At 48.0% G+C, this 10,427-nt stretch overlaps 1 pseudogene; it reads right to left on the bottom strand.

Annotated features, from left to right (window-relative positions):
- Positions 1–8,577: 8,577 nt before the first annotated feature.
- LOC147729425 (uncharacterized) lies at positions 8,578–9,823 on the bottom strand (annotated as a pseudogene).
- Positions 9,824–10,427: the final 604 nt, after the last annotated feature.

The raw sequence follows: 10,427 nt of genomic DNA on the forward strand, positions 1-10,427 counted from the left end.
GAGCCCATACTCGGGGGCCATAGAGACTCCGGACGATAATGGGACTGATTACCCATTACCATTATCTCAGTTTTATCCCCATTGAGTTTTAAATGGGAGGCGTTCATCCAACTGACTATGTCCCCCAGGCAAGAGTGCAGATCAATGGAGGGGTTATCTGGCTGGCTGAGGGAAACAACTGCATCGAACAACGTCCGCATCTTGCAACGTAAGCTCTGAGCTCACGGACTCTGTCCTGACACCGTCACCGAGCCGTTGCCTGCACCGTAACCTGTGGACACCGCGACGTGCAACGCCTCACTACACCGACTCGTACTGGTCTGACTGACGCGGTAACTGTTGCTGACTTAGAGTCCTGTGAACGCATTGGAGTTGGGCGTCGCCTCGCACGCTTCGCGACGCACTGCCCAATACGTACCGCTGTCCGGACTGATCGATGCCAGCTCCCGAACTCCGGCTCTGTCGCTGCACCGCAAGCTGCAAACACCGCAACGAAGCACTGTCTTGACCTGTAACGTACGCCTTGGACCAAACGACTCCGTCAAAGGGTCGCTGCCTGCACCGCATCGAGGGACAACGCGTCCTGCAACGCTTTCTTTTCTGCAACGCGCCGAACGCCGAACCCAGCTCGCACACCCGTACTGGCCGCATCAAGTAAAGGTACTGTGACTGAGTCTGTCTACCCTTGAGTGGGCCCGTACCGACGCGGTCCACTGGAATTGTTAGACTCTGTGTTATTTTCATCAACGCTGTAGCCGGACAGGGCTACCGACTCGCATAGAACCCTGATTTAAGCCTTTTAACAAGAACTCTTGCTTTTTAATAGTACTATGAATTACTCTCTTCGTTTTTGGTCTTGTGGTAAATATATATAAAAGATACTTATTTTTTTATAAATATACAACCTGTGAGGTGTCTATTTGTAGTGTTGTCACTTGATTACTGTATGTGTTCACAAATGCTTTACACACTGCCTCTGAGATAAGCCTGTCTGCTCATGCCAAGCTACCAAGGGGGTGAGCTTGGGTTATTTTAGGAGTGTACCCCCTTACCCTGACTAGAGGAGAGGGTCCCTATTTGTCACAAGTACCTACCTGAGCCAACTAGCGACCCCCAATTCTAACACTATAAGTCAACCTAAGGCAGGTATTTCAATTCTGAAGGCAGGGTGCTTGGTTGTAAGTGTGAGAGTGCCCTTGCATGAGCAGGACATCCCTATAAATGCCGTAGTCCTTCTCCAGGTGTTGCAATTGCATCAGCCATTACCATACATAGAGTGCCCATGTGTCACTACGCGATGGCTAACTGTAAACCGGCTGTAGCAAATCTTGGCATGTTTGGTATCAAACATGTTAGAATCATGCCTCCAACACCGTAAATGGTGTTGAAGGTAAGACTCCATGCACTGTGGGGCTCCTCTGAGAAGCCCTCTGTGCTTCCGGTACCAGTCTTCCAGAGTCTAACAGCAAACTATGGCTGTTGCCGACCAGAGACCCGATTCTGCCCTCCTGCTGCTAAGCCAAGCTGAAGCAGGGGAAGGTAGGACAATATAGAACAGTCTTTCCACAGCGGACCAACCGAAAAAGCACCTCAAACTTCAAGAAGTCCCATACAATCTTAAGTCTCTTGTGCTGTTCAACCTCCGAGACCTGCTGTGGTTAGGTCCCACTGGGTTCCCAGAAGAAAGTTTGAAGACACGTGGAGGCAGCACCAAATTCAAAGTAATTTGCAGAGGCGAAGAGTAGTGTAAAAATATATTTTTCTTTTTATTAATTTTTTCTTTTTTCAAGGTGCACAAGACAGCCAACGCGTTTCGCCCCCAACCTTGGGAGCTTCGTCAGGGCAAAATCAAGCGAACTGAAACCTGTATAGGTCTCAAGGTCAGATAAGAATGACACCGTCCATTACAGTGTAGCTTGACAGGCGCTGTATTTAGGTATATGGCTCAAGCAAAATCCAGTTGGACAGAGATAGTACTCAGAAAAAAGAATAGAAATGACTAATTATTCCACGTGTGAGTCCAAAAGCGTCAGGGGGGGGCGTAAGTCCCTACTGTCAAGATGCAATAGTGTGCAGATATCTGTAGAAATCACACGTATTACATGCAGTTGGCGTGTGTAGGAAGGTGGCTACCTGACTATGGTTACCCCAGATTTTTTGCCTTGTGTTTAGCTGGTTTTCGACTTAGTTGGCCTGGTTCCCTGCTAATCAGGGCCCCAGGCTATCTGCTCTCTCTGTAAAATGGATTCCATGTACCCTAGGTGCATAACTAGATTGGCTGGGGTCACCTTATCAGCCCCTCTACAGAGCACTATAGGTGCCCAGGGCATAGGTGCCACCAAGGCCTACCAGGGGCTGAAGCATAGCTTTTGCCACCCCTGGCTGGTTCTTAAATTGACACAACTGGCTGATCACTCAGCTGGGGCAAGTGGGTGTAATCACCCCTTGCTTAGATATAGTATACCTATATCTAAACCTATATCTGGACACATATAAACCTGTGAGCCACTCCTATGGAAGGCCTTATCAATCCTGGAGGCAGAGTGCGTGGTTTAATGTGAGATGGTGCTCTAGCATGAGCTGAGCCTGTCTGCAGCTGTCGGGAACAACTCCCTAAGCTGTTCCGGGATAATGCCATACCATATACTATTAAGTGCATTATAATCCTCGCGGTTATATAGCAACTTTGGTTTGGCTTTATCAAAACATGTCGTGTAAGGTGTCATATGATTTGGAATACTATCCCCTCAACAGTTCTGTTGACGGGGATAGCATTCCACCCCTCTAGAGGGAGAAGACATGTTACTTTGCTGAAACGCAGTTGATTTTTAAAAGAGGCTCAGATCCACAAAATGGATGCTTCTGCCACAGACGCAAGTCTGACCTCCTGCTGCTGACCGAAACTCAGCAGAGGAGGCCTGGACAAAGGCTTTCCTGTCGCGGGAGGTGTTACACCACCCCAGACAGGAGATAGTGGATTGTAGCAGGGAGGTTTGAAAGAAACCAGACACTGCCTGGGGAGCACAAGGCTGCCCCTTGCCCAAACCGGTTCTGGGGCACACCAGCCCCAGTCCCAGCATGGCCTGGATCAAAGGGAAAGGGGTGTATCCAACTCCTTCCTGGGTCCCACCCACAGGAGGGGACCTAGCAGGTAATCCAGCCCCCTAGATTGGTATAAGAATGGGAGCAGTGCCAACGCACTCAGATTATCCTGATGAAACATTTGAAACGAAACTCTGGACCCTTCGACATCCTACTCGACGTAGAAGACTGAAGAATCTCCCTTGTGGTCAAGGAGTGACCACCCTGTGCAAACAGGCACCATCCAGCACCTCAACGTCTGCTTTGTTGCAGTTCCCGCCGGAACTCGAGCAAGAGATTGACCAGATCAAGCTTGCCTGCCTTCTTACAGCCCGATCCACAGTCCCTGCAGAGCTGAGACCCATGGAGGCGACCAGAAGCGTGGGGCACGCCATCTTGAAAAGACCACGAGACGCTGACTGTGCAGCCCACGAGTGACCCTCAAAGCTGTACACCGGGGTTTGAGAAGTCCCAACCCTGAGCCACTTTTGCACTGAAGCTCACCCCTTTACACTCGATGAGTGCTGCGTAGGGCACTTCTGCTTTCTTTGGCTCAACGCGTTGGCCCGGTCACTTGCCAGCTGGCTTGTGGCCCCTGTGCCGACGAAAACCAAAATACGACTTGTGATTCTGGTTGCTCCAGACTTGCACCCGCTCCTCTGAAAAGGAGCACCCGCTCTGACCCTCCTGGTCCGAGTGAGAAGCAATCTTCCAACCCCGCGTGGATTGCTCTTGCCAAGTGTTGTTTGCTCCGATCTTGAAGCCGACAGCGCAGACGGTGAGAGCCTGCGTGGGACAGCTCGTGACCCGCTCCTGGATGTCGCAGATGCCCCAGAGCCCACGTGGCAGCGGAGAGAAGCTCCTCGACAACCACCTGATTGCGCCCCACATTGCCTGGTTCTGTCCTGGTTCCACCCTGGTCACTGCTGAGTGACCCAGACTCTGCCCCCTCTGCTTTCAGGTACTCTACAACTCTGATCCACCCTTGGATCACACCGGACACTTCTCCTTCACATCGCCTGCAGCATCTTCAGCTTCAAGCACCTACAACCTGCGTGACGAAACCCGACGCCACTTCGACCCTATGCACCCGCTTCCTGTGGGTGAGGTAACTCAGCAACACCAGTGTTCCCACACTGGTACACACCTCTAGGGTCTGTGTCTAAAGTTTTATCCTTCTAGGTTCAGCGGAAGTATCCTTAAACTCTATTTGTCTAACTTTTACGCACCATTGACTTTGCATTGGTGCATGCATGTGCTTTAAGCGCTGCACCCGAATCCCGCAGGCTTTTTCCGACTTCAGCATTGCTTGTCCCAACTGCTCCCAGCGATTCCCTAGGCCCTAGGTCTAACCACTGTTCGATTGGTATCTCTTATACCACTTTTTTAATATATGTTTTGAGTGCCACCCGCCCTCATCCATAATTGTGCAACTTTCATATGTTATTCTGTGCTTTTGATTTAACGCTTGTGCCCCTTTGCTCATAAAGAGTACTGGGGATTATTTTAGTAATAAACACATATACTTTTATAATATATACTTGTGTGGTGTCCTTTCATTTGATATTACAGGATTGTGATTGGTAAAACAGCTCGCTTAATACGACCTCTTGAGTTTAGCCTTTAAGGCTGCTTAGTCCATGCTACCACTAGGATAGCTTGTCTAATAAGTTTGACTTACAACCAGACACCATAAGGGATTGTTTGGACTGATACAAGGTGGTTCCAGAATTGGAAACATCACATATCAGGCCAACTTCTCACATTGGTGGCAGCGGTGGGATTTGAGCTTGCTGTTGTTTTACCATTGCAATCTTTTTATCAAATTGAAAGATCACATCAAGTACCTTAGGTACATATAAATCAAAAGCTTAGCATATTTAAGTTCTACTGAACTTAGTAGTTGTAGATTAAAGGGATTAGCACACCCTGACTACAACTCACTAGCAAGGTACAGTAGGAAATCACTTAGTGTAGGTAAGTGCACCACTTGCACCTCACTAGCAGTCATGTCTGGCACAGGAGGAGCTTCAGGCTCTGCCTCTGTGACAGTTAACCCTACCAAGGCAATTTCCAGTTATGACAAACTTAGCCATAAATACTTGGGTGCCTTATGCACTGCAAGAGGGCTAAAAAGGGGTAGAAACCCCACCATTCCTTCCCTGATAGCCATCCTGGAAAAGGATGACTTAGATAAGGCGAGTGCAGCTCCCTTAGATGCAGGAGATGGAGTGAACACCCCTGAGAATGAGCACACTCCAGAAGAGGGAAAAGAAGAGGAGGAAGAGGAGGAGGAGGGCTCAGAAGTAGATGAGCCTGATCAGGATCAGAGGGGTAACCAGGTTATATTTGGCAGGCTTAACCAGACCAACTTAGATCTACATGGGAATGGAGAGGGCCTGCACCTCCCCAGATCCTATAACCTAGTTCCCACAGGCAATAGAAGGGTGAGATCTCCCTCAGTGGATTCTCACATTTCTAGTGTCTCCAGAAACTCTCAACTTCCCCCAGAGAAGAGAGCATAAGGCCAGGATGAGAGCTGTAGAAGAACTCCAGATAGAGAGGGAAGAGTTAGCCCTGGCCCAAGCTAAACTTGCTTTAGCAAGGGAACAGAAAATGTGTGGCTTAGATGCCACTGGTGGCAGCAACAATATTCCTAGAGAGAAAGACAGGTCCTATAATACTAGAAACCTGACAAAGATTGTGCCCCCCTACACAGAAGGGGATGACATCCACAAGTGGATAACTGCTCTTGAGAGAGCCTGCATGGTACAGTAGGTTCCTGGTGAACAGTGGGCAGCAATCTTATGGTACTCCTTTTCTGAGAAAGGGCGGGATAAGCTCCTCACTGTCAGTCATGAGGATGCTAAAAACTACAAAGTCCTGAAGAGTGCTCTAATAGATGGGTTTGGCTTAACCACTAAACAGTACAGGTTGAAGTTCAGAGACACCCAGAAGACACAGACACAGGACTGGACTGATTTTGTAGATTGTGCTACTAAGGCTCTGGAGGGTTGGCTACATGGCAGCAAAGTACATGACTTCACAGGATTGTATAATTTGATTATGAGGGAGCAGATCCTAAGTAATTGTCAGAACCAGCTCTTACACCAGCACCTGGTGGACTCAGATTTGACCTCTCTCCAAGAATTGGGAAAGAGGGCAGATAAATGGGTCAGAACCAGGATTAGGCCTAAGAATCAGGGCCATAACCAGAAGAAGGAGTCTACCAAGCCTCAAGATAAGGGTGGGGATAAAAGTAAAGAAAAGACTTCCCCAGGGCCCCAAAACTCCAAGGATGGGGGTGGGTCCCAAGACACTTCATCTACCCAGAAAATACCATACTGTCATGTCTGTAAACAGACTGGCCATTGGAAATCAGACAGCTGTTGTCCAAAGAATGGCAATAAAGAGAATATACCTCCAAAGCCAGCTCCAACACCTCCTGTTAATGTCAGCAGTAATCCCCCAGGAAGTGGGAGCACACCCAGGAATCTGGGAGGGTTTACTTTTGGAGCACAGGTGGACCCTGGCCTATCCAGGTCCCCATCCCCAAATGATCTTGTTTATGAGACTGGCATGGGGTTTGCCAACTTCTCTGATTGCCCAAATACCTTGAGCAAATATAGACAAGAACCCATCATCAATGGTTTGAAAGATGAAGCCTTTAGAGACACAGGGGCTAGCATCATCATGGTGGCTGACTGTATAGTCCCCTCTAAGCAACTTTTACCAGGTGCCACATACCAGGTAACAAACATTGATGGAATACAAACCAATCATCCCATGGCAGTAGTAAGTCTCAGCTGGGGAGGTGTCACTGGCCCAAAGAGAGTGGCAGTGTCACCAAACTTGCCTGTAGACTGTCTACTAGGTAATGATTTGGAAATCTCAGCCTGGGCTGAGGTTGAACAGGAAATCCATTCCAGAATGGTGAATGCCAATGGAAAGGTTAGTGGGGCTGTAATGGCTACAGCTCCAACCCAAGATGTCCTTCCTGAAAAGGTTGGTAGGGCTGTGCAAGACTCAGCCCCATCTTTAGCAGAAGCTCTTCCTAAACAGAATAGCAAAGCTGTTATGATAACAGCAGAAACCCAAACTGAGTCTCCTCCTGAAAAGGTTGGTGGGGCTGTGATGGCCACAGCCCAAACTCAAACAGATATGTGTGTTGTGAAGCCTGAAATTATGGATCACTCCACCCAAACTGAGAGCATGGAGGAGGAAGAGAAATCCCCCCCTCACCAGACATTAGGACAGGATCAGCCTCCTCAGGGAACTGATCTTACCCCTGATGAAGGAACTGCCCCAGAGGTTGTTAGGCCTGGCCTGACAGAGCTTCTGATGGCAGTGGACCCTTCTCAGGTGGGACCCAGTCTGGAGCAGGTAACCTGCCCCTCTCTACCTTGCCTTAGTCAGCCCAGGGCTGCAGAGGACAAGAAGGACAGTGAGATCCAGAGGGCCCCCTGTCAAACAAAGCACCCCCATCAACAGATTAGGGGCACCAAAACTAGTAGCCCTAGTAAGGTACAAACTTTAAAAACTCCTGAGGGATCCCTCTTAAAAGTAGTTAGGGACCTCCCACAGATGGATTCTGTTGGGCACTGTATTGCTTTGCCCACTTGCGTGATCTGAACTTACGCACACCCCTTACTCACACAGAAACTCCAACACTCCACTGGAGGTAAAAATGAGCTTTATTAATATTGTAGGCAAAGGCAATAAGTCACTGCAACTAAGAAAGTCTTAGGCACCGAGTGAAAGGCAATAAACAATGAATACACCACACTATTTACATAAATATGAAACTGTGCATACAGGTATATAAACAGTTAATGTACAAAGCACCTCACCAGATTCATTTGCAGCACCGGAGACTTCAACATCCCTGAGCCAAGCACTGAACGCCAAGTCGGGAACCCTGCAGACCGGGGCTCAGGGAGTACTATCTTCGGGCATCAAAGTTGTCCCGCGAGTGCGTCCACTCCAAGACTGAGTTCCTGAGCTCCACCCCACAGACACCGCTTTTTATAGCTTAAATCAACCTGTTCGAGAAGCCTCTAGCAGGCGCTCTCGCCCATCTATTCACAAGTGCTGGCCCCCATCTCTGCATCAGACCCACCCAGACAGACCTGGCCAGATTCTGTTTAGGCGGTGTCGAGGCAAAAGACATTCCTTTCCCACTCTCCGGCCTTGGAGACTGGCACGGCCATCCTCCCTCTGTCCTAGTGATAAGTATGGAATGCATGAAAACACTCTGAAGGTACAACATAACCTCACGAGGCATCCTCATGAGATGCCTCGCACCTGCTTGTACTGGTTTACGTGAATAACATGTTTATGTTACTGCTGAATTGTAACTCCAGGTCAAGGCAGCTCAAAATGGAAGTGTGATGCAACAAAATGGAAGATCAGAGCATTGCATGGAATCGAGGTCAACATATGATTTAGCACGTGTAAAATGGCAAATGCAACACATTCCACCCCTTGACCTTCGATTCACCCATCATACCCCATTGGTCTAAATACCATGGATCTGGGAGGAAAAAGGGAGAAAAGATTAGGAATGCATTGAATGCAACAACATAATGAGATAAAAACACAAACAATGACTATAATAACACCCAAGATACACCGAAGCTGTCCAAAATTAGGCAGCCACCCAAACAACCAATCCCACCATCCTTGGTCAACGTCTTGGGTAACCCCTTTCACTAAATCTTTCAAAGCATTAATATGTGCATGGATAGATGTAGAATGGTCAGATAAATTAAAACAACATAGGCCATCAAAGTCCTCGCAACCGTGGTTATGTTTTAGCAGCAAATAGTCCACAGCGGCCCTATTTTGCAAAACAGCTTTTCTGGTTCCTTGAACATCTAATAATAATTCAGCTAAAGCGGCAGAAGAGTGATTGTGATTCTTTACAATTAAACAGGCAAGCTTAGCAATTGTTCTGGCATTATAAACGGACAATCCTGGCACTCCCACAATGGAAAGGGCCAAACTAGTATATTCTGTTCTAGAAAGCAGATCAATATCGGAGTCACAATCCTCAGGTAATTGAATAGCGGCTCTAGAAGAGCGAATACGTGTAACAGAATGCATGGAAAAAGCATAAGACTTAATCGTGATAAGGCACAAGGTCCTCCAGTTATGTTAGCTGGTATGTAAGTGTTTGAAATATTACCACACGAGAACAACCATCCTTTAGGTAATTTCACATGGTTAACATGGCTAGCGGCTAATACTGTGTGATTACAAACCATATAATTGGTAACATTACTACAAAAACTGTCATGTCGTGACTGACATAATGTTTGTTGATCAGGGGTCAATTATTTGCTTTTCTCTAGTTTTAATTGGCCACACTTGCCAATCTTGGCAGGGTCACAAGTTAATTGATAGCAAACGTCTCCAGTAGAGATATACTTGTCATGTTCCTCCAGAGGCTATCTGTAGCCTCTGGGCACAAGCGACAGTACTCATAAAGACTCAGATGTGTTTGAACATCACTTTCCTCCACTACCCCATCAAAGTTAGTTTGGTTAAAAATGTGCAGAAGCACCTGTGCCGGGGTAGCTACGGCAACAAGACACGTTGATATCATATCAGCTGTACTCTGAAGATTTCTCATACAGAAGTGGGAAGTGTTCAGCACATTCCCGGCCAAGTAGGTCCAGATGTTATCCGGTTGCTGCAACAATGCTGTCATCCGACTCGGGCGGTTGATCCCCTTCGGCATCCCAGGGCCCTCCCGGACCCCTCCGGACACGCCCAAACACCGACCACACAGCGCAAGCATCGCAGCGGCAAGCCATACTGTGATCTAGAAAGAGAAAACAGACTGGTATAATCACTCTCGCAAATAACATTTTTCCGCTGGTACATTTTCCCACTTTTCCTGTCCGGGTTTCATGATGACTAGGATGTTATCCTTGCCCTTAGCGATCAATTCTGCAGGTTCAGGAGGTTTGTTTGGGGACTCCACCCACAATTTTGCCCCTGGGTTCTTGTCAGTAGATCCGAACACGCCCTTTCCTCGCACATTTAGAAGGGCTGGGGCGGTCCCCTTCATGACATTTCCTCCATACACCGGCATGAGGACCATTTGGGCAACACGGTCACCAGGTTGAACAATCAGATCATTGTTTCCACTGTTCAATAGGATAACTTTGATCTCCCCCTGGTAATCGGCATCGACCACCCCCCCAAAACCTGGATGCCTTTAAGGGCAAGCCCAGATCGAGGAGCAATTAGCATGAAACGCTCTGAGGGAATTTGAACTCCAATTCCTGTGTCAATCAAGGTAATGTTTCGTGGTTGCAATCGATGGAGTTTCGAAGCAT

The sequence above is a fragment of the Lissotriton vulgaris genome, chromosome 2_2, assembly GCF_964263255.1.
Source record: "Lissotriton vulgaris chromosome 2_2, aLisVul1.2, whole genome shotgun sequence".
NCBI classification, from domain to species: domain Eukaryota; kingdom Metazoa; phylum Chordata; class Amphibia; order Caudata; family Salamandridae; genus Lissotriton; species Lissotriton vulgaris.